This window comes from Ammospiza caudacuta, chromosome 20 (genome assembly GCF_027887145.1).
Source record: "Ammospiza caudacuta isolate bAmmCau1 chromosome 20, bAmmCau1.pri, whole genome shotgun sequence".
In the NCBI taxonomy this organism is placed as follows: Eukaryota; Metazoa; Chordata; class Aves; order Passeriformes; family Passerellidae; genus Ammospiza; species Ammospiza caudacuta.
Window position 1 is genome coordinate 3,631,568 of NC_080612.1, and position 25,547 is coordinate 3,657,114.

A 25,547-nucleotide genomic window follows, 5' to 3' on the forward strand; every position below is an offset into this window, starting at 1 on the left:
GACTCCGATGTTGGTGAGGGAGAGAGAACGATGCATCTGACTCCATGGATATCAGAAGGCTAATTAATTACTTTTTTATACTATATACATTTAATCTAAACTGAATCTGCCAAGCACTCACTCTGCACCCACCTGCTCACACTGCACAGAATCTCGTCACCCAACTGTCACCCAACAGTCCCCACACACACACTTGGCCCTGACAGGCCAAGGAAACAAAACATCCTCACTTTGGGTAAACAATCTCCATGTTGCATTCTACTTTGGCGCAACACAGGCACTGCAAGTGATAAGAATTGTGTTTTCCCTTTCTCTGAGGTTCAGAGAACATGAATCTCAGAAATCCTTGGGAAGAATTGTGCCTTGCTTTTCTCTGTGAACAGAAATGTGGTGACACTGCAGGCGATCAGGGAACCCACACTGACAATCAAGGAGGCCACAGGAACAGCGAGCAGCACAGACCCACCAGGACGTGTCCCTAAGGACTCCCCAGAGGTCCCTGGAGCAGCCAGGGCTGTCACACCTGCTGGGGGTGGCACTCATAAATAACACCCCTGTGCCAGGGAGGTGTAGCTGTTTGCAGGCATGCAAACATGTGAAACAGGCAGACAGGTGCCATCAATCCAGCCTCAGCCCCAGCCAAGTCCTGCTGTTCACTGCTCAGATTCAGAGCACCAGGCACAGCCTGGCACTGACTGGTGTCCTCAAAAGCCGCTTCTGAAGGCAGGTTTTGCTTGGAGGAATTTCTGTGTCCCTGCACTGCCACTATCCCTAGAAGAGAAGTGTGCCTAATGGGGGAGAAGGGTAATCTCATTTGATATGAAATTATATTAGTGACAGTTCATTCCTGGCACTGCTCAGAGGGCTGGGCAGGCTTTCATGGTACTTACTGATCCAAAAGTAAATAACTGAAAAGAAAATGTCACCAGGGGATGGGCCATGGGGAATGGGGAGAGAGCAGCAGCAGGAGCACATAGGGTTGAGGTCAGGCACCATCAGAAGCCCAGCACACAGATGGGAAAGGAGAAAAAAGGGCAGCTATCCCTCAGGGCAGGGATGAAGATGAACACAGGAAGAGGAAAAGGAGGAGTGGACAGCAGCAGAGCCTGCTTGGTTATCCCAGGGAGAAGAAATTTCCTGTAGTGGCTTTGCTGCCCTCAGTGCCTGTAGCTCACAGCAGGCAGGGCTGGCAGCCACTGCCTCTGCTTTGCCCCAGGACAGGCACACCAGGACAGGCACACCACACATCTCTATCCTGCTGCATTTCTTCACTGAAAGACACTTCCACTGAATGGAGAGTCAGCAATTTGTATGCAACTCTACAAGGCAATCAGTGCTGTGGAACTGAATATTTGCACCCTGATAAAGACCTCATAAACACCAGGTCACTGCCAGACTCCTGAAACCAAAGCTCATCATCTGGTGCTTCATCATGTAACACCAGCCTGCCAGGTGAGCAGAAAGCACCAGCACACCCCATCTCAGGACACCTCTGGCCTCACCAAAGCTTCAGCCCGTGGGTCTGGGTGCACTGGGAAAGCTGGTACAGGTGCTCATGGCCACCTCCATCCCTGAAGGCCAGCTCAGGCTTTGCAGCTGGGGCCCAGCCATGAGAAAGATGCTCCCAGTGCAGAGGAGGAAGAACACTGAGACATTTATCCATGGGTTGTGAAAGAACCTGCAACTCCCAACCCACTTGGAGACAGTGCAGAAACAGCCCCAGCCCCAGCACCCTCCACCTGCCCTCCCACCTTCCACCCTCTGCAGCAAATCCCAGCTGCCTTTGCCCTTCAGACAGAACCCTGTGAGGGTTTCACCTCACAGAGAAGGAACAAGACCTGTGAGAGCATCCTTGTGAAGAAACAAGGGCATTCTCATCTCTCAGCTGGGGAACCAAGACCCAAATGACCCTCCTTGACCCCTGCATCCAAGCCTGGAGGAGACAGCCCAGATCCCTCTCCTGTGCCCAGCTGGGAACAGGCACTGCTGGGGCTCCTCACTGAGATAAATTAAGCTGCAGCAAGATTCCTTGGGTCCATGGACTGACTCCTTTTCTTGTTCCTGCTGTCAGAACACAACACCTGCACTGTCATTTAACAAACAGGTCAATAATTAGTTATTTCTGCTTAAAAGCAGCAATAAAGTACATTATTTTGTGGTTTATTACTTACAGTTAGGAATATAATAAAACAACACCCACAACATCCACTGGCCATTTAAAGATTTTGGGAGCTAAGATTGCACAGACAAGAATCCACTTTACACATTAAAGTATTCCAGGGAGTGGGAAATGACCTTGTTTGTGCCTTCAGGTGTCCAGAGGGCAGGAGGCCCTGTGAGATGCCCTTTCCCCTGGCCGTGGTGGTGCTGAGTTCCTGGCAGAGCAGCACGTTCTGCAGGGCTGGGTTACAGCCCTGGGCTTGCAGAGCTCTCACATCAACTGCTCTGTTGCAGGAGGTGGTGAAGCAGCCAAATGGACTGAAACACAGCCAGGCCTGGCACTCCCCAGGAGCACAGGCAGTCTCTCACTTTCTTTTGCAGTCTTGTCCTTGCTGACAGCTCTGCTGCATCACATGCAAATGTCAGAAATGTCTGGTTTTCTTCTGCTCAGAAAGGAGAGGTCTGCTTTCTCCACAGTGAGGTCCCAAACTCTCTTTCTACCAGTCTCTCACCTCCTCCTGCTCACTTCAGGCTGACTGTGGTCCACAGAGTCTTTCTGGTGGCAGCCTGCCTTACTTTGCCACAAGCCCAACCAACAGCCCAGCAAACAAAATTAGGAGATTTCTTTTGTTTCGTGCCTTCCGCTGGCTCAAAGTGAGTCTGAGGACCACCAGAGCTACCACAAGAAATCATCAGCAGCAGATGATGATCTCTGAGGAGACCTCAGTGGTTTCTGCTCAGAAAGCTGAACACACACTGGATCTCCCATTTTCCCCTGTGTTGAGGGGGCTGGTGGAGGAACAGACACTTTCCATTTTGTCTTGGTTTGAAAATCCAGGTGTCTGCTAAGGAAGGCAGGGGCCTCCCTTGAAATGGAAAATGTAAAACCCCTCTCTCTGAATTATTGTAATTTTGAAATTAAGGGGGTCTCAGGCAAAGATATGGGAGCAGGAATAACAGTGCTTTATTAGGGAAGAAAATAAAAATAAAATTTCAAAATGGAGTAATATAAATACAATTCTGCCAGAGTCAGCAGAGGAGCTGACCCCCTGTGTGTCAGGGTGGGTCCCAGCCCCATCCCAGGGGGCTCAGCCCTCCTGCAGTGCCAGCTGTGGCTCTGCTGCAGCAGGGATCCTGCACAAGGGGGGAGTTTTCCTCTGCAGCTCCAGGGCTGCTGCAGATGGGCCTGGGCTCCCTCTGGCCATGCAGGGCAGCAGAAAGCTGCTCCTCTGGCAGTGCAGGGGGCAAAGGCTGCTGTGCTGTGCCAGGCTCAGATTGGATCCAGGCAGGAATGCTTGGCTCCTCCCCTGGGCGGAGCATCTCCCCATGGGATGCTGGCATTGGATCAGCCCTGCAGGGACACTCAGTGGCCATGGACAGCAGAGATCTGCTGGAGGGAGGGTTGGTGTGGCAGAGATAAAGAAACAACTGCCCCAAGGACAGCAGAGAACTGCCCCAGCTCTGACAGGTGGGGATGGAACACACACTCAGTTAAATCTTTCAGCCTAAGACACAATTCCAGGGCTATGTCCTATTGAGGCACAGCTGTGTCACACAGAGGGGACAGCTTGGTGTCCACACTCACTCTGTGCCACAAAAGCTGCCAAGCCCAGCTCTGCCCTTTCAGCCACTTCCAAAGCTCACAGAGCTCTCTCTGTGCCTTCACACACAGCTGTGAAAGCTGTATTTAATTTTTCTCATGCTCCCACCAAGGTGACCAGTCCAGCTCTGCAGTGGGTGCTGCCCCTCTCGTTGGGCACACAGAGGGCAGCCACAGCCTCTGCTCCCTGTTTGAACATGTGCTGTGGAAGGGATAAGCATCAAAGAAATTATTTTTTAAAACATTTACTGGCATGCCATTTCAGGACAAAGGGTTTTTTTTCTTCCTCCACATTATCACAAGAGGAACAGACCAATCAGGGCCATTCCCTGAGCCATTCCCTCAAGGGTTTGGTGCAGGGCAATGTGTTACAGGAAAGCAGCACCATTGGTACTCTAAACCATTTGTACCTGTGCTGAAATATTACTGAATTAATTCCTTCTGCTGGGAACAGTCCCCACATGATCCATCTGGGATACAAGGCCATGTAGATGGAACCTGAATCCTTTCCATGGTCTGAGGTTTCTCTCCTGCCATCACAACATCCTCACTGCAGTGTCATGACAAAACACATTATTCTGATCAAATACACCTGGGAGAATTCTTCTGTGGCAATTAAAGAGGGACACCATGATTTTACTGTAAATTAGAGCCAAAATATCTACAGAAAGTGAGGCCAGAAAGAAGGGGTCATGCTCAGGTACATTATTTAGAAAGAGTTGTTTTGATCATCCCTAATAAACCATCTGCACATGATGTTTCACCCAGGTAGCCACGAGGTGCCCTCTGGGGTTTGCCTACTGCTGAGGGGTTCCATCTGGGCTGTGGGCAGGTCTGTGGACCAGGAGAAGTTGTGTTCAATGCATTGCATCCTAAAACAGGACTTGGTCTGGGCAGGGCTCAGCAGTTCCTTGCAGGAACCTCCCCTGCCCCAGCAGCAGAACCCCCTCAGCTGAGCTGTGCAGGGAACAGCCCCAGCCTGTCCTGGGCCAGGGATCAGCAGGAGGAGCATCAGAACTGCATGAGGAACATCTCTGCAGGGCACAGCAGGGATGGATTGCGTGTTTGTGGCTCTTCAAGGCTGATCTCACAAGCAGAGCCAGTCAGGCAGGAAGAGCCTTCAGAGCAGCACAGAACCCCAAAAGTCCCAGAGCAATTAAAACATGGACAGAGGGCACACAAGGGTTGTTTGGATGAGGAAAGGTGTTATATTTGTAGGGAATGCCCCAATGAAGGCAGGAATGATGAATCTGATTCCATGTTCCCTGAAGGCTAATTTATTACTTTATTATATTAAAGAATACTAAACTATACTACTCTGTACTATACTATACTAAAGAATACAGAAGAGATACTTACAGAATGCTAAAAAGATAACAATGAAAACTCCTGACTGAGAGTCTCTCCAGAGTCCTGACACAGCTCGGCCCTGACTGGCCAAAGAGTGAAAACAACTCCCAGCAGAATGCAATGGAACAATCACCTGTGGGTAAACAATCTCCAAACACATTCCACATGAGCTCAACACAGGAGAAGCAAATGAGAGAAGAATTGTTTTCCTTTTTCTCTGAGGCTTCTCAGCTTCCAGGAGAGAAATCCTGGTGGTGGGATTTTTGCAGAGAATGTGAATGTGACAGAAAGGAGACTGGCATGTTGAAACAGAGGTGCAGAGGAGCCAGGCCAGGCTCAAGGTGTCCCTCAACCCAGCTCAGGATGGTGTTTTGGATCTTGCTGGGTCCCTGCACAAACACAGGGACAGCAGGGGAATATAGCAGGCATCACACCCACTTATGTAGCTCAGCAGTGCCAGAGCCAACACCTCCTCATCTCTTTTCACAAATAATTGCTCTGGGTTGGTGCCACTGATCTCTGTCCGGCTCACCAGCAGCTGCCCCTGCACCCACTCCCATGGGGTCACCCCAGCACTGGCCACATTTCCCTCCCACAGGGACCAGGCTCTTGCAGGGGTTTGTGCTGTGTTTCTAACTACAGGCTTTGATACAAAATGCTCCTAAATATGTGCTGGAGCAGCACTTTGCTCCCACCCCCTTCCAGCCTTTCTTGGTATCAGAGGCCAAAGCACAATGAGGGAAATTTTTTGTTCCATATCTTTACAGTGCTTCTTCCAGTAGCACATAAAACAAATTAGCCACTTAGGCCATTATTAGGCACTTATGGCCTTTTGATGTTTATGATTTATAACAGCAATTTGCACTTATGTAGCACATTTCAGTTGAGGCTAATACAGCAATGATAATGCTTTGCATTGCAGTCTCGTCCTCCCTCTCCAGCTCTTGGAGAGCTCTGGGAGCAGCAGCGGGGAGCTCCTCTGGGGTGCCAGGAGTCCTGTGCTGCTGGGCATCTCTCCACCATCTCTGCATCTCTCCATCTCTTCATCATCTCTGCATCTCTCCATCTCTTCATCTCTGCATCATCTCTGCATCTCTCCATCATCTCTGCATCTCTCAATCTCTTCATCTCTGCATCATCTCTGCATCTCTCCATCATCTCTCCATCATCTCTGCATCTCTCCATTGTCTCTCCATCTCATCCCCAGACTGGGATCCTTGCTCAGGGCCAGCCTTCCTGGCCAGGCACCGTGGCCCTGGTAGAGGAAAATGCTGCAGAATGGGCTCTGCAGTCCATAAGAGCTGGTTCAGCTCTGTGGTAGGCACAGGAGACTCTGGTTTTCCCTTGGCTGCTGTTTTTGGCTGCTCTTCAAGCAGCAATAACAAGCTTTTTTCTTTTTGTGAGCCTGTGCTTTGCTCCAGGGCTGGGCAGGGAGGGTCAGCTGGGCACCCCTGAGCCCAGGGCAGGGCCAGGGGCTCTGCCCTGCCCCTGATGTGGCATCTGGGATGTGCTCCTGGTGTTTGAGTGCCCAGCCCCAGCACAGGAGCCCATTGTTTGAGTTCATGCAGTTATTAGGGTAGATAGCTTTAGGACTTTAATTGTGTTTAGGGTGAGGAAAACGGTTGCGTACAGGTAGAAGTTGAGGAGGGTGAGTTTAGGGTTGTAGATGATAATGATTGCTATTCAGCCTAGGTGGGAGATGGAAGAAAAGGCAAGAATTTTTCAGATGTGTGTTTGGTTGAGACCCATTCATCCTCCCAGGGCTGCTGAGCCCACACTCAAAAGGAGTCAAACTCTCCTGGCCTCTTCAGGGACAGAAACCCAAAGTGCAGTGAAATGTGGCAGGAATTCCTGGCTCTGGGCATGGTTTATATCCCAGAGCAGCTGAGTGCTCCTGTACAGAACCCAGCCCACTGTCACCTGCAGCCTTTCCTCTCTCAGGATTTACAGGAGACTTGGAAAGAGTTATCTGCCTGTCCTAGGATCTGATTGTCTCCCTCAGCTTTGGCATCTTGCTGCAGCTTAATTTAGCTCAGAGGGGAGAGCCAGCAGTGCCTGTTCCCAGCTGGGCTCAGGAGGGGATCTGGGCTGTCTCTGCCAGGCTTGGATGCTTTCCCCTGCAGAGGGGCCAAGGGGGTTCATTTGTTTGGGTCCTGAGAGGTGAGTACATCCTTGTTTCTTCACAAGGATGCTCTCACAGGTCTTGTTACTCCTTTGTGAGGTGAAAACCCCACAGGGTTCTGTGTGAAGGGCAAAGACAGCTGGAATTTGCTGCAGAGGGTGGAAGGTGGGAGGGCAGGTGGAGGGTGATGAAGCTCTTTCTGCACTGTCTCCAAGTGGGTTGGGAGTTGCAGGTTCGTTCACAATCCATGGATAAATGTCTCAGTGCTCTTCCCAACTCACAGCTGTCCCTCTGTTTGCTCCTGGGCACCCCCTTGGCTGCTTTCCCTCCTTGCACAGTCATGGGGAGATGCTCAGAGGCAGCAGAAACAAAGATGTTCCGAGCTACTTCGCTAGGATACAGGTCTGACAAAAACTGCTAATGATGCAAACTCATTATCTCTGTACATGCCCTATTTCTTGGAGATGTTTTAGAAAATTAAACATGCTGTTGACTCAAAAGTTTACCTTTATGCAAATCAAAATGTCAACATCTGGCAGGAAGAGTCATGGATTTTTTTCAGCCTGTCTGTAGCAAGGGGCTGCCTTCTCTGTTTTGGTTTTGCCCAGACACTCCTCATCATAATCATGCTAAGCACATCCTGAAGTGATTTTTTCTGGTAAAGGCAAGTGTAGAGAGCTAAGCATTAAATGCTCTTTCAAAGCCACCAGGAATATCAGTGTTTGCTTGTTTTCTGGTCTGTAACAGATGCTGGCATTCAGCATTTGGAGTGCCTGGGGAAAAAAGGGAAAAACAAAGATTGCCACGACAAGGTTAGCAAATGACAGTTATTTGTCAGCAAATCTCCTCCCCCTGCAGGGAGGCTGCTGCTCCTGAATGGGAGCTCCTGGCTCCCTGTGGGCTCTGCACAGAGGGGCTGTGGTGGCACAGAGTGACAGGCAGAGCCACCAGGTGACAAACAGCCCCTCAGCACCAGCTGTGCTGCTCACCCCAACCCACTCTGGCAGCCCTTGGCACCTTTAAAAGGCACTTGGGAGGAATCAATGGCAGGTAATTGATTGGCAGCTGCTGCCTCCAATAGATCTCTGCTCACTGGTGCTGGCAAAACCACTCAGGCAACAGAATTCTAAGATCAGCATAACTCTGATGAGTTTAAGAGAGCTTTAAGAGATATTTGAGAGTAGGAATATTCACCCAAACACACCTGCATGTTCACACAGAGCATCCAGTGCCGAACTCTGCAAGTGTAAGGCCCTTCTACCTGTGCCCAGCACAACTTTCTGGTGGCTGGCCCTGCACAGGGGTGATGCAGAAGTGCCCAAACATCCCCCACTGGCCTCATGTCTTGGTTTGGAAAGCCAAATGTCTGCTAAGGAAGGCAGAAGCCTCCCCTGAAATGGAAAATGTAAACCCCCTCCCTCTGAATTGTTAAAAATTTGAAATTAAGGGGCTTTCAGGCAAAAATACGGGAACAGGAAATAACAGTTCTTTAATACGGAAAGAAAGGGAAAAAAAATAAAAGGATAAAATAAACAATGCAGTACACTGGAACAACAGTGACAGAGTCAGAACCCAACCTGACACCCTGTGGGTCAGGGTGTTGGCAGCAGTCCCATTGGAATTGTGGCTCAGCCCTCCTGCAGTGTCAGGGGTGGTTCTGCTGGAGCAGGGATCCTGTAGAGAAGGATGGATTCTTCCTCTGAAGATCCAGTGGGAGAAGAGGCAGCTGCTGTTCCTCTGGGGAATCCAGTGCAGAAGCCGTGCTGGTGTTCCAGAATCTCCAGATTATATCCAGGTAGGAATGCTTGGCTCCTCCCTCTGGGCTCACATCTCCCAATGGGATGCTGTAGTTCTTATCAGCCATGCAGTGACATTCAATAGCTGTTATCAGCAGTGTCCCCTTCCGAGGGAGGTGTGAATGTGGTCACTCAAAGAGAGAGATAAGGCAAACTGCCCACTTGGCAAAGGTAATCTGCCATACAGATGGTAATGGAAAACAACTTGCCTTGAATCTGGAATACCTCACTTGCCCACTGTGAGCATTCTCCTTCCACTCCAGTCCTGTGCCATTCCCTCCTGCCATTCCCTCCTGGATTTCCTTCTCTTCCTCCTTTTAATTCCTGGGAATTAAAAATGCCAACTTTTCATCAGCTTCCTTCCCTAGAGTGGGTCTCCTGTTCCTTATTAACCACCAGGCAGCTCTTGCCTCTGGATTCCCTCTTGGGCCAGACCTGCTGTTGGCACACTGAGCTCTCAGGCATGCCATGAGCACCAAGCCCTTTGCCATGCTGTGCTCCAATCCTGTTCCAAGCTATGGGAAATGCAGGGGAAAGCAGCTCTGCTGTGCTCTTGGCAGTGTGCAATTAGCTTGAAGCACTGACATATAAATAAAAACAGTGGACACGCACATAAACAAAATTTATTGCACCTCCTGCTTTCTAGAGTCAAGTGCTGTGCTGGGAAAACATTGCCTCTTCATCAGGCTTTATCTCTGGCAATCAATTCATTGGGCCAACCAAGAAGCTTCAGAGGAAAGACACAGATTTTCCAAGTTTTGTTTTCAGAGCTGGCCAAGTCCTCTCCATCACCCTGAAAATGAGTTTCTGAGCAAGGCTGGGAAAATGCAAAACCAGTGGGACCCAGCAGAGCTCGGGGGTCCCCTCCTTCCCCCAGCACTTACCAGGGGGTTCCAGTCATGTTGCTGCCACCACTGCCAGGACAAGACAGTGTCCCCAGGCTGGGTCAGCAGAGGGTATAGTGCAGGAGCACTGTGACTCCTGCAGAAGCAAAAACATTGCTGCAAAGGGTTTACAGGCTGATGTTTTGGTAAGTGAGAGTGTTATTTTTTCCCCTCATGGCTATAAATCTATAGGTTACATTCTTCTCAGTGCCACAGGGAAAATGCTCTTTTATGAGAAAGGCAAAGAGTGGAGTGAGCGAGCTGATATTACCCTTAAAGGAGGCTGGGGCACACTGGGGCAGTCAGGAAGCCTTTGGGCCACTTGCAGAATTGATTTTGCTTTTCTCAGACACAAAACATGCTCCAAACCCTGGCTGGCTGTTGGCTGGGTCTCACTGTCACATTTTCTGGAAAAATCCCTTCGCCAGGATTTCTTCTCCTGGAAGCTGAGAATCCTCAGAGAAAAATGAAAACAATAATTATCTGATTGCTGCTCCTGTGTTTTGCTGCTTTGGAATGTGGTTTGGAGATTGTTTATCCAACAGGTGGTTGTTTGATTGGTTTCATGTGAATTGTTTTGACCTAATGACCAATAAGTGTCAAGCTGTGTCAGACTCTGAGGAGAGTCAGGAGTTTTTCATTATTATCTTTTTAGCCTTCTGTAAGGATCCTTTCAATATAATATAATATAATATAATATAATATAATATAATATAATATAATATAATATAATATAATATAATATAATATAATAATGTATTTGCCTGCTAAGAACATGGAGTCAGATTCATCATTTCCTTCCTGCCATGGGAGACCCCAAAAATACCCCAGCTGGGCACACACTGGTCCCACCAGGAGAGTGGAATTTGCAGCAGAGCAGAGGATCAGTGATGTGCTGCAGCCCTGCCTGTCTCACCTGGTCCTCTCCAGGTGCTGGGTGTCAGTGGCCTGGCCTGAGCAGCCCCTGTGGTCACTTCTAACAGGGCACTTTGGGGCTGGTTTGGGCCAGGAGGAGGCAGAACTGGCCACACATCCCTGTTGGCTTTGCCAGACCTGATGGTTATTATTGGCACTGGGTCATCCTTCAGCTGCCCTCAAATCCTCCAGGTGAGCTCTGGGCTCAGTTGTGCTGAGGGTTTCCCACCCACACAGCCCCACCATACCTGCAGGGTCACCTGGGGCTGGGGTGAAATAGGAAATGGTTCCCTGGCTGAGAGATCACTATGAAGTTGTGTCCCCAGTGCTGGAAGGACACAGCTGGTGGCTTCCCCAACATCAAGGATGGCTTCCTCATCAACCCCCATCCTTTTCTTCCCTAAGCACTGAGGTTTGGGAGACACTGGTGAGATTTGGTGCTTTTCCCCCAGACCCTGAGGCTGCAGTCCAGTGACAGGTTAAAACTCCTCTGCAACCACAGGAGCTGGCAAAGGGCTTTCCTCTGCAACACCTGCTACAGTCCCTGAATAACAAGAGCACAGGTGCTGAAGCTGTAAGAAAAAGCATTAGAAGATATCACAGTGCAAACAAACTGCAAGAGAAGATGAGGCAGGAGCTGCAATAAGCAATATTTGAAGGACTTCCCTTCTCAACAGCATGTATGTCCCAGCAGTGTGCTATCCTGGGGCTGGCGCATTCCCCTGATGGATGATTTCTGTTGTGGTCACAAGGCAAGCTCCAGACTAACCCACTGCCCCCACAGGCAGGCTGCAAGCTATCTACCACAGCAGCTTTGGCAGGGAGAGCTGACCCAGGGGGCCATGGAAGGAGCCAAAAAATGATGGTCCCCATTGCCAGAGAGATCCATCACAGCACACAAAGCCTCACTGCCACATATACCTTGGGCTGGCCACAGCCAGGAGCTGCAGAGCTGGCCCTGCCACAAGAGCTGCTGACAAATGACAGATCCAGAGGGATGAGGAGGAGGATCAGCAGCCCAGGCCACAAGAGAGGCCATTGTGGGGCTGGCAGGGAGCGTGTGCCAGGCTCCTTTGTCACCCTGCTGCCACTCAGGGCAGGGACAGGAGCTGACAAAGGCTCCTCAGTGAAAGAACCATCTCTCTGTGTGTGAAATGCAGTTTGCACTTGTGCTGGGCTGATGGGATTCAAACGCAACTTGTTGTGCCAGCACTCCAAAGAGAAAGCCTTGCCAGGAAGAATTCTTAAAATGCTCCACTGGAGATATTGTGGCTGTCTCACTCAAAGGGAGGTGGAAGGAAGAGGGCTGGGGAAAACAGAGAAAATGAAGCATAGATGAGTTCTATTATGCAGAAACTATAGCCTAGAAAAGTCTGTATACTAAACTATACCCCAGAAAAGCAGGACACTGGTGGTTATCCTGTGAGACCCCTCATTCTGCATTGTGTCAGGTTAAAACCGGAATCTTAAAGGTTTACCTTTCTTCTAGGAACTGAGCTGGGGCACAGCTGAGAACCTGCTATGCTTAGATCTGCTCTCTTTATGGCTTGGGTCTCCAAATCACTCAGAGAAAATACTTTTCCATCCATATATGATAACACTCATAAACACAATCATAAATGTGCAAACTGTCTTGATTTTAAAGGGATTGGGATTTTTTTTTTTTTTGCTGTTTAGTTTCAAGCAAGGAGAGATTATACCATGGAGCTTAGTAGAGTTAGGCTGGCTCTCAGATTTATAATCCTTCCTTAGCTTTGTGCTCAGGATGAATGTGATTCTGCTCCCAGCCTCGTGGCAGCCCTGGTGCTCAGGGCTTGTCACTGTCACATTTTCTGAAAAATCCCTTTGCCCAGGATTTTCTCCTTGGAAGCTGAGAAGCCTAAGAGAAAAAAAGAAAACAACAATTATCTGATTTGCTTCTCCTGTGTTTTGCTGCTTCGGAATGTGTTTGGAGATTGTTTGCCCACAGGTGATTGTTGGATTGGTTTCATGTGAATTGTTTCAACTTAATGACCACTCATGGCCAGGCTGTGTCAGGAAGGAGTCACAAGTTTTTCTTTAGTATCTTTTAGCCTTCTGTCTGTATTCTTTAGTATAGTTTAGTATAGTATTCTTTAATATAATATAGATCATAAAATAATAATTTAGCCTTCTGAGAACGTGGAGTCAGATTCATCATTCCTCCCTTCGATGAAAGGAAAATACCACACAGGGCTTCCAATTCTGCAAAGCACTTGAGCACATGCTTAGCACCAGCACTGGCACATCAAGCACACGCTCATGTTCCCTTGACTTATCTGAGATGAGCAGGAGCACTGAGAGCTGGGAAGGGCCTGAGGAGGTGTGGGCAGTGCCTGGCTGGGAGCTCAGCAGGGTCTGCAGAGCAGGAGACACAATCCACCACATCCTCCAAATGAAGCGTGTGCTCAGGTTACCTGCTTAAGTTCTTATTCTGTTGTTGTTGGGCAGCAACACACACCAGATCTTCAGGCAAGGTCCTCAGATAGCAGGAAAGCAGCCCCAAGAGCAGCAGGAGGCTCAAGGGGAGCAGGGCAGAGTGCTGAATTCATCCAGGGGGTGCTGAATATAAGAGCTCTGTGGGAAGCTTTGTTACCCAACATGTTTATTCCTCTTGAAAAAACCTCCTCTCTCTGCAACTGCAGTATAAGCTGAGCCAGACCATCTTTTGTCCATTCTGAAGCTTAAGCCTGGTTTACTTTGCATTTTCCTGTCTAAAAGCTGTCTAACATCCTAGGTAATTCACAGAGGTACAGAATTGTTTGGGTTGGAAGGGATTTTCAGGATCCTCTCATCCCATTCCTGCCATGGCAGGGACACCTCCCACTGTCCCAGGCTGCTCCCAGCCCTGTCCAGCCTGGCCTCGGGCACTGCCAGGGATCCAGGGGCAGCCACTCTGCTCTGGGCACCCTGTGCCAGGGCCTGCCCACCCTCACAGGGAACAATTCCTGATTCCCAATATCCCATCCATCCCTGCCCTCTGGCACTGGAAGCCATTCCCTGGGTCCTGTCCCTCCATGTCTTGTCCCCAGTCCCTCTCCAGCTGCCGTTCAGGCACTGGAAGAGGCTCTGAGCTCTCCCCAGAGCCTTCTCTAGGCTGAACAGCCTCAACTCTCTCAGCCTTTCTCTACAGCAGAACTTCTGACATCTTCTGATAGTTTCACCCTGTAGCAACTTTCACCCCAGACATAAAATTCCCATTTAACCATTTAACCAGTGCCATAAAGACATCAGCCTTCCTTGTCGAATTTTGCCAAGAGTGAGAGTTGGCTGTGGGCCCCAGTATCCCTGAGAACCTCTCTCAGCTGGTTTTGTGTGTGTGTGTTTTATTTTTGTGTTTATGGCTGGCTCCAAGTAAAGACACCAAGTACCAGAGTAGCACTTTCTAGCATTCTGCTCTGTTAGATTTAGAAATAAGCTGTTACATGACCCATAAAACACATGAAACCTGGTGACCCCCTCACCTTCTCCTGTGGGGACCCTTTGAAGTTGAACAAAAGTGGGACCTGGGAGCCTTTCCCTTGCTGAACAGATTAATGCCACCTCACTTCTCTGTGTGTCCACTTTTTCCATCATGTGAGAAACCACCACATGTGAGCTGGTTTCTTCCATGAAACCCCATCTCTGTCAGGTTTAGCTGGAGGTGGCCAATGGTCCTTGAGGGTGGTGGTTCCTGAGTTTTATTTTCATTCCAGTGTGTGGTTCCTGAGTTTACACATATTCCAGTGTGTGGCTCCTGAGTTTTAGTTCCATTTTTTATCCAGAAATTGTGTTAACAGGCAGGGGGAGTTGTCACTGGTTGGGAATCAGGCAGCAGAGCAGCAGAAGGCAGCCCTGGCTGGGGCTGGTGGGATGGAGAAGGATCCTTGGGACACACCTGGAGCTATCCCACAAAAAAGCAGGAGAGCCAGCTGGGAACCTTACAGCCCTGCTCTTGTCTGTGCAATAAATGATGAAAACACAGGAACATCAACAGGTTCTGCTAAGGAAGATGCTCCTCTCTCTTGACTTTGAAGCCCCACCTGGTGTCTAGGGAGGAGCTGGAGGCCCAGGAATCCATCCCCAAGGTGGGAATCCCCCTTTCCAGCCGCACTTGGCTGTGCATGTGTATTTCTACATCCAGCAGTGTGAAAATCCAATGGTATTGACTAGAGCATGCAGGAAATACAGTGTCTCAGCCCAGCAAAGCCCAGATCAATCAGCTAATTACCTCAGAGGAGGTTTGCAGCAGGCAGCTGCTGGTCCCTGACGGAGCCTCTCAGCCCATCTGCTGCCAAGCTGAGGTTCTGGGCTGTGCTGGCAGAGTTCAGAGCAGCCCTGAGGGCATCTGCAGAGCTGTTCCCTCCTGCCACGCCCGGCTGGGCTTGCTGCTGCCTCTCTGTCTGCCTCAGTGGGTTCAGGCAATCTCACTGAATCTGTTCTTATCGATTTAGGAAAAGGCTTTGATTCTGAAAACTGCAAGCTCTTACTCACGAAACTATGACAACTTGGTATTAGCTGCAAATCAATGACCTTTTTAAATGCAGTCTAAGCAACAAAACTCACTTACTGCTAAACCCTGATAAGCCTGGTTCTGGGACAAGTCAAACCTTTATCTTAACTGCCATATGATCTTTTCCAGCTTGATAGTTCCATTTACTGTATCAATAAGGATTATAACCCATCTGCAGTGAGATTTTACCCTCCCTGGAAGCTCTTGTACAGCAGATGATATTGAAAAGGAAATATTTTTTTTAACTTCTCTTTATACCAAGTATTTCCCAATATATTATTCTTATTCCCTGTTTCCTTTCTGTCTTGGTTTGGAATGGCAAATGTCTGCTAGGGAAGGCAGGAGCCTCCCCTGAAATGGAAAATGTAAACCCTCCTCATCCCTCCCAATTGCTATAAATTTTAAATTAAGGGGCTCTCAGGCAAAAAAAAATTATATATGGAAGCAGGAAATAACAGTTCTTTAATAGGGAAAAAATAAAAATATAAAATAAACAATGCAGTAAACTAAACCAACACTGACAGAGTCAGAACCCAACCTGACACCCTGTGGGTCAGGGTGTTGGTGGCAGTCCCATTGGAATTGTGGCTCAGCCCTCCTGCAGTGTCAGGGGTGGTTCTGCTGGAGCAGGGATCCTGCAGAGAAGGATGGATTCTTCCTCTGAAGATCCAGTGGGAGAAGAGGCAGCTGCTGTTCCTCTGGGAAATCCAGTGGAGAAGCCGTGCTGGTGTTCCAGAATCTCCAGATTGTATCCAGGCAGGAATGCTTGGCTCCTCCCTCTGGGCTCACACCTCCCAATGGGATGCTGTAGTTCTTATCAGCCATGCAGTGACATTCAATAGCTGTTATCAGCAGATGTCTCCCCAGAGGGAGGATTGGCTGTGGACGAGATAAGGAAAACTGCCCACTGAACAGAAGACAACTGCCATACAGATGGTGAATAGAATACATCTTGCCTTGCAATCTGGAACACTTTCCAGTTCCTTCTGTCAGCCTTCCTGATCTTGGCTGTTCTGAGGCCAAGGAGAAGCTGTGAACACAGCAGAGAAGGTGACAGAGCTGAGGCTGGGGTGGTGGCCACAAGGCTGGAGCTGTCCAGCTGCAAGCCCCAGCCTAGGGACACTTGTGGCCTCCTTCCTCCTGAGGTTCCTTATCCACACTTCCCATCCATGGGTGGGAATAATCCACCAGGACTGGCCTTGCTGAGCTTGGACAGTGCCAGGAAAATTGGCATCATCAGGTTAAATTCAGACTTTTTTTTTCCCATAACATAATCCCTTGTGGTATTTTTGGGGTCCCTGACAAAGGCGAGGAAAAGAAGGATTTGACTTAATGTTTTTAGAAGGTTAATTTATTATTTTATGATATTATATTGGTAAAGAATGTTATACTAAACTGTACTATAGAATAGAGAAAGGATACAAACAGAAAGCTAGAAAGAATAATAATGAAAAACTCATGATTTTTTTTAGTTTTGACATAGCTTGAGTGTGATTGGTTGTTAAGTTAAAACAATTCACATGTTGGATAAACAATTTCTAACCACATTTCAAAGCAGCAAAACACAGAAGAAGCAAATCAGATAACATTGTTTTCCTTTTCCTCTGAGGCTTCTCAGCTTCTCAGGAGAGAAATCCTGGGAAGGGGATTTTTCCAGAAAATGTGACAGCGACAATCCCTCCTCTTGAATTTTGTCTCCCCCACCATGTGGGTGCTGAGTCTGTCTCCCAGGGAAAGCCCCATGGGGCTCCTTCTACCTGGGCACCCTTTGGGTGGCATTTAGCCCCCAGCTCCCAGTGTAGGCATTGGAATGAGATCCTACAGAGCTTTCCAGCAGCTCAGGAATTGGGGAGGCTGCTCCCAAAGGAGAGGCTGCTGCAGGCAGATGCCACCTCAGGCCAGCTGGGTGCCACCCCAAAGCAGCAGGAGACTGGAGGCACTGGAGCATCCCCACCCAGGCTCTGCAGATGCCAGGGAATCCGGGAGAATAATGGGCCCATTTATTCCCCCAGGGGGGAAATGTCAGAAAACACTGAAATGAGAAAAAAATTGCCTCTTTGTTCTGCAAATGGTCGTCATTGTGAGAAAGTTTATCCACCCTCTGGGAATTCATTTAGCATCATCAAAGAGAGGCTTTACAAAAGTGACTTCTTATTTACCCACAGTGGTTTTAGTGAGCAGTTTCTTTACTGGAAGGAAGGTGAAGTGGAGTTACCCAGCTGAGAGAAGCTGTGTCTGCCCTGCAGAGCTGCAAAGGTGCATGGCAGGGGAAGCCTGCTCCTATTCACAAGTGATTTAAGCCACCATGAAATGCTGCAGGAGCTCCCTTAGCCATGGGAATGCCCTCACAGGGGTCAAGCTGCTCAATGGAGCTGATTTTTCCTCCCTTCCCATGAAAGAGTGGTTAATAAGATGTTTGTGTATACAGGATTTAACAAGTTTAAAACGCACTGGCCAGCCATGAGCAGCCCGTGGGAGGCCTTGGGGACAGCACAGAACAGTGTTTTTAGGAGGATGTTTTATTTATGGTATTCATGGCTGGTGCCATTACAGGCCCTGCAAAGATCAGACCTTGCTGTGAATATATATTCACTGAGGAAATCATTCTGGCCCCAAAAACCTCACACTGAGCACCTCAAACAGGCATGTCCTCATGGAAAGCATTTTCCTGCTCCAGCAAAGTGTTGGTTACTGGTTTATGTAAAAAAAAAAAACCCTCTCATCTTTTTGCCAGATTCATACCTTCACACTTCTAAAAATCATTACACTGAATTCAACCAAGTGAGAAAATAAATGTTTTTTCAGCCTTCTTGGAGATCTTGATTTCTTTTTTAAGCTTTGAGGCTGCAGTATAGCAGTTTTGGTCAAATCACAACCCCACTTCTTACAAAAGATAACCAAAGGCTGTAAAGTCAGCCTTTTTTGGCAATAACTCTGCCTTTAGCAGCCCTCCCACTCTTCTCCAAGATATCCCTCACCCCAGGAAGTCACCAGGAATGAGCCCCCAGGGATGCTCAGAGGAGCTGCTATGCTGGGACAGGAGGGTGTGGGGCTCCTCACACAAAGCCAAGTTCACAACTGGCCTTCAGACAGACATTAGCAAAAAGTGGCTTATTTTCCACACTGAATTCAGATGCAAAAGGGGAACCCCATCCCCCCCCCAACCCTCCAGTTCTGAGTAATTTTGCAGCTTAGGAATATTTCACATTCTTCTCTCACCATAATGTGAAGGCCAGATATAACTTACTGATTAATGGGGGCCATGGAGTGCAATAAATGCAGCTTTAAAGGAAATTCATTTCGCAGCAAGCACAATCAGTCTTTCAGAACCCCACCCCCTGTATACACTGGGTGGTTTTTGCCTGCAAATTTAAGAGTGCCTGAGGGAATTAGGTACCCAGGTCCCATGCAGAGTCTGTGGGGTTTGGCTCTTTGGTTCCTAGAAATGCTTCTATTTTCTCAGCCCCTGGGGTATGTCCTGGGCTGCCCTCTCAGTTTGGGTTCTTGCATTGGTACACTCCCTAAAATACAAATAAAAGCTTTTCCCTTGTGTTTTTTTGCCTTTTTTACCATGTTTTACTAGTGGAGGGGTGAGCTGGGGTCTCACAAGCACCATGTGGATGCTGTGGCTGGCCTGAACTCTCCAGAGCATCTTCAGCTGTGGCCAAAACAAACCAAAATGGGGAAGGGGAGCACTGCTGCTGAGGAGCACGAGCACACTTGTTACTGAAAGGAGTTTGAGTGCCTGGGGAAGCAGCTCATGGGACTTGCCTGGTGGTTCAGGAGAGGAAAAGGTGACTTATGAAATTGTGCGCTATAAATATTCACTGGGAGTCACATAGCCAAAACTGGACCCCTAAGCTGCTTGGATGAATTAATCAACACCCCCAAATTCACAGATTTGGAAATCTGTGAGCTTTTCAGGTGAGTATTGCACATGTGGGGGAAACCAGACCAGTGCTGAGTGCTCACAGCACTGGGGGGCATCTGAGCACCTCACATGGATTTATGTACCCGGGCATTCAACTGTCCTTACTCCTTGGTGAAGTAAAATCACAGAATCATTTAGGTTGGAAAAGCCCTCCAAAATCCCCCTAGCACTAACCTGTGACATTCACATTCTCTGAACAGAGAGAGAACATTCTCCCTCTCAGGGTTTTTCATGGAGAAGCACAGAGAGAAGAGGATAAAAACAATTCTTATCTCTACTTGCTACTCCTGTTGTTTTTACACATGTGGAATGTGTTATGGAGCTGTTTACCTGAAGTGATTTATCAATTGGATTCTGCTGAGGATTGTTTTGTTTCCTTGGCCAATGAATTAAAGCTGTATCCTGGCTGTCTCAGACAGTCACAGTTTTTTCTTTCGTGTCTTTTGGATAGTATAGTATAGTATAGTATAGTATAGTATAGTATAGTATAGTATAGTATAGTATCTCTTTAATATAGTATAGTGTAATATAATATAGTTTAATAAAGCAATTGTTCAGCATTCTGAATCAGAGTCAGATGTCAGTCATTCCCAGCAACGTGGGCACCCTGAATTCAATACTCACCCATGTCCCCAGGTGCCACATCCACAGGGTTTTAAATCCCTTCAGGGAATGTGATGCCATCACTACCCCAGACAATCTGTTCCAATGCTTTACAGCATTTTCAGTGAAGGAAATTTCCTGATACCCTCCCTGAGGCTGCCCTGGCCCAGCCTGAGGCCGTTCCCTCTGCTCCTGTCCCTGTTCCCTGGAGCACAGCCCGACCCCCCGGCTGTGCCCTCCTGTCAGGAGCTGTGCAGAGCCACAGGGGCCCCCTGAGCCTCCTTTGCTCCAGGCTGAGCCTCTGCCCAGCTCCCTCAGCCTCTCCTGGGGCTCCAGGCCCTGCAGAAATGCCTTTTCTGTATTGAGGGGCCCAAAACTGCCCCTGGGATTGAAGGTGCAGCCCAGGCAGGAGGCTTTAAAGAAGAGCTGGGGGGATGAAAGAAGCCAGGACAGCTTTCTTTATATAATAATTAGGGAGGGAAAGGAATGCAAAGTCTAATTACTGAAGATGCTGCACTGGGAGCTGCTGGTGGCTGAGCCCTGGGGCTGGAAGGTTCCTCAGGCCCTGCCAGGTCCCTGCCTGGCCTGGGCTCAGCCTCCTGCCTTTGACAGCCCAGAAGCTGCTCTGTGGAGTGCCCTTGTCCTTTCCTGAGCAGCAGAGGTGTCACACACACCCAGGCCAAGCACAGCTCTGGTGCTGTTTGGGGTCTCCATGAAGAGGCCCCAACTGAGCCTACAAACCCTCTCAAGACTGGGCTCACTCTGACAGCTCTGAATCATGGATATGGGGCAGAACCAGCTGCTGTTTAGTGAGAATTCACTAAATGATGAATGATGAATCCACTCTGTGCTCCCTTCTGACAAACAGGAGTGCTTGGGTGGTGTTTGGAAGCAGCTCTGTGCCCAGAAGGTGCCACAGAGCATCCAGGCCCTGTCTGTGCTCCCCTGGGCAGCAGAGCAGCACTGCTGGTTCAGTTCTTCTGTGGCAAACTGGCACTTACTAAAACCTGGTTCCACGCTGTATAATTTCTATGGCTTTTATTAATGCAGACAGTATAGGCTCCATAAAGAAGAAAAATTACCAGTGGAAGATAAAACTAAAATACTAGTTGCATTACAATCACATTCTAGTGCTGCAATAAATTGCATGAAGCCAATAAAGCAAAACTAACTGAAGATATTTGACACAAACCAAAAATGAAATGAGAGTCATTATGCAGTCTGCTACAGGGACCTGCCTTGATGTAGTTAAAGCAATAAACTACCTGGGAGTAATCTTTACTTATTTTAAATTGCATATTCCAATTGCAAAGCTGTTTCTGGCATTTCTGCCACACTTACTTTAGTCTGCTCAGAAAAAGAATTACATGTCTGGATAAGTCATGTCCTATTAAATGTGCATCATATCTGCAGCACTCATAAGTCACTTGAGTCATAATATTGTTTATTCTAACATTAGTCATTATTTTCTGTCATAAATTAGCTATTCTCCAGAAGAGTGGGGACGAGATGGAGCCAAGGTTGCAATTATTTCCTTCATCCATGTTGGCACACAGAGCAGATGAGGTGGCCATCTCTGCAGAGGAATTATCAGCATCAGGCCATGGGTCAATTATAACAAATGTATTCATGCCATTACCCCCCAGGTACCTTCAATAATAAGAGTTTGCATTCCTTTCCCTGCCTAATTATTCTCCTCCATGGTCTGGCTGACCCACACATGTGTCAAAATAAGCAGCAGCAGCAGCAGCAGTGCCTTTTGCAATATTCAAGGTTAAACCCTCCCAGCCATCATTTCCTGCCAGCCCCTCCAATCCTGCCTGCCCAGGGGATATTTGCATGCAGAGAGGGTGCATGGTGTGTCTTTGCCATGCAACCAGTCCTGCTGCTAATTAATTGTCTGCTGGGCTGCCTTTAGGAGCGGAGGGAGCAGAAATCCCCCCCAGCTGCCAGAGAGGGAGGGGATGTGGTTCTGCTGCCCTCCAGCCAGCCCAGTTCCACTTTGGCTGGGCTGGGGCTGGAATTCTGGAATTTCCCTGTCCTGGGGACATCCTGTGCTTCACCCCTGGGCTCAGGGCCCCGATGGAGCACTTTTGGTTGGGATACATTAAGTCTTGTTTGTATACAAACCCCTTTTAGTTAAAATGGAGTGTTTTGCCCCAAAGGGAGCCAGGCCATTATAAGAGTGAATGGTGCTTTATAAGACAGCTCATTCCCTCAGGGAAGAGGCAGTCAGTTGCCCCAGCTGAAGACACATTCATACTTGAATTAAAAACCTTCAATAGCTGTTTTTCTAAATTGCGTCTCATACAGAGCGAGATGCCAGGCTCAAAAAAAGGGAAGAAAACAAAGAAAAAAAAAGAAAAAAAAGAGAAAACCAGCTGACTTGCACATCAGTTTGTTCCCTTAATAACACACCCATCCCCCTGGTAATCTGTGGAAAACTAGAGCTCTGCTTCATCCAGGCTTCAGGCTGGTCCCATGTGGGACCGGCTGTGAAGAGAAGAAGCTGGGCTGCCTCAGACCTATCAGCATCCTGTGCCAGGATCAAGTGGAAAAGCTCTTTAGAAAACCAGATTGGTTGGGGTTCAAAGGGGCCTTAAAAACCACCTCATTCCAGGCTGCTCCAGGGCTTTGCTTGGGCACTGCCAGGGCTCCAGGGCAGCCTCAGCCCCTCTGTGCCAGGGTCCAGCTCACCTCGCTCCCACCTGGGCTGGGTTTGCTCCATCACACCAAGGCTGCCTTTCTGAGGGGCAGCAACAGCTCCATGTGCTGTTCCCTCCTCTCTTCAGCATGATGGGAAGGAACAGAATTGTGTATGTTGAAGATTGCAGTGCAAGATGTTTTCCATTACCATCTGTATGGCAGATTACCTTTGTCAAGTGGGCAGTTTGCCTTATCTCTCTCTTTAAGTGACCACATTCACAGCTCCCCAAGGGAGGGGACATCTGCTGATAACAGCTATTGAATGTCACTGCATGGCTGATAAGAACTACAGCATCCCATTGGGAGATGTGAGCCCAGGGGGAGGAGCCAAGCATTCCTACCCAGATATAATCCAGAGGTTTTGAGACACCAGCACGGCTTCTCCACTGGATTCTCCAGAGGAACAGCAGCTGCCTCTCCTTCCACTGGATCTTCAGAGGAAGAATCCATCCTTCTCTACAGGATCCCTGCTCCAGCAGAGCCACCCCTGACACTGCAGGAGGGCTGAGCCACAATTCCAATGGGACTGCTGCCAACACCCTGACCCACAGGGTGTCAGGTTGGGTTCTGGCTCTGTCAATGTTGTTCCAGTGTACTGCATTGTTTATTTTATCCTTTTATTTTTTTTTCCTTTCCCTATTAAAGAACTGTTATTTCCTGTTGCCATATTTTTGCCTGAGAGCCCCTTAATTTAAAATTTATAGCAATTGGGAGGGATGAGGAGGGTTTACATTCTCCATTTCAGGGGAGGCTCCTAGCAGACTCCTGTCTTTCCAAACCAAGACAGTGAATAATCTCATTTTGGACACTGGTTGAGAGCAAGTATCCAAAAGAGACTGTAAATGCAGGGCAAGCCCATATGGACAGACTCCATGTGGGATTCTCTCCACATCTGGTGATCCACAGCTTCCCACCTCCAGAGACTCAGATAATGCCATCACATTTAACAGCTGTCACCAGATTTTTGTCCCACAGGTTCAGGCTGTAATTGAATAAAGCTGTGTCAATATTTTGTGTCCAAGGTGTTGTGTGACAGCGGTTTCAGCTCAGTAACAAGCTGGGAAAAGCAACATCTCTTCTGGGATTTTGGCCCTGCTTTGGCTGGTGCCTCCATGTCCATGGAAAAAACTGAGGAGAAGGACACAAGCTACCTATGCAAACGTTAAAGATTATTTTTTAGTCTTTTAAAAATAAAACAGTTCTCAGGCACTGAAGGAACACCATGAGCCCATGTCCCAAGGACACACCTTGCCTCTTTTTCCAAGCCTGCCTTTACCAGACTCAGACTTGGTGCTCACTGCCTTCCCTTCCTTACCCCTCATTATAATTAAAACACAATAAAAGTGACAAGAAAGCTTTTTACACCTAGAAAATACCTTCTTATTATACTTTATAATATATATAAATATTATAATATAGTAATATAACATAACATAACATACCTTAAAGACTTAGCCTTATGGAGAGGAATTTAATGTTCTCTTTATGCAGCCTTGTTTGGCTTGATGGGAATTCAGAGCCACCCTTGTTCCCACTGAAGCCAGAGGCAGGACATAAAGGAGCTCCTCCAGAAAGGCCCTAGCAGAGATGGCCAACACACCTTATAAGCTGATGAAGCCAAAAGGAAAAGAAAGAGAGGAAACACAAGCAAATTTAATAAGAGAAAACCACTGCTTTTCCCAACCACTCTACTTGCTTCTGGGTGGGTTTGCTGATTTTCTGTCACTTCCACACAAACACAGCTGCACATAGACACTGCAGGGGGATGTGGGGTGCTGGGGCTGGAAAGTGCCACATTTTCTGCCTTTACACAATATTTCCAAACTCTCTGACCATGGGGGCTCTGTTTTAAGGCTGGTGCTTGTTTTACCTGGCCATGCCCAGCCCAGGCTGTGCCAGGCTGCACTGGGAGCTGCTGTGGGCTGGAACCACCTCAGCTCCTGGTAAATAAATCAGTGCCTGCTTATGTCACAGACATCTTTTATGAAAAATCCTTTCCTTAGGATTTTTTCTCCTGAGAATCTGAGAGGCCTCAGGAACAAAATGTAAACAATGGTTATCTGCTGCTCTGGAATGCAACAGGTGCATCTGGGATTGGTCTCATGTTGGTTGTTTCTAATTAATGGCCAATCACAGTCAGCTGGCTCAGACAGAGAGTCTGAGCCACAAACCTTTGTTATCATTCCTTCCTATTCTATTCTTAGCCAGCCTTCTGATGAAATCCTTTCTTCTATTCTTTTAGTATAGTTTTAATGTAATATATATCATAAAATAATAACTCAAGCCTTCTGAAACATGGAGTCAGATCCTCGCCTCTTCCCTCAATCTGAGACCCTTGTGAACATGGTCACATGCTTGTGCTGTGGAAGCATCTGCAAACAAGCACCCAGCTCTTCACCCCACCTGAGGCTGTGTCACAGGCTGGGTGAGGGCTGTGGGGCACTGCCCAGCCTGCCAGGACACTCCAAACCCCTCTCTGCTCCAAACAGCAGCCACCCTCCCTGGGAAGCAAGTGGGGCAGGAGGTTTTGCTTTCTGTCTGCAGAGTAAATAAGAGTCAGAAATGTGCAATTCCACTTCAGTGCAGAATCAAGAGGTTTCATCTTGTGACTGAAGCATTCACAGTGCTGAGCACAGATGCCCTCCTGTTCACCTTTAAAGTCTGCATCCTCTCTGTGCTTCCCACGCCTCCTTTGCCTTCACCTCCAGGATGTCTGTCTGGCTTTTGAAATATCACTGCTCTCCTACTGTTAAAGTATGTGGAAGGATGAATCTTTTATCTCCCTTTTCTATTTGGGAGGTTGATTCTGGGTTCATTGGTTAGTTTTAAGATGTTACAAAAGCATCTGCCTGGTGGGATTTAAAGATGACAACCCTCCAGTGTTATTTCAATGCAGGTAATGGCAAGTAGATTCCCCTGCTTTCTTTACACACTGTTAGGAGGAAAAGCCTGTCTGGAATAAGGATGTAG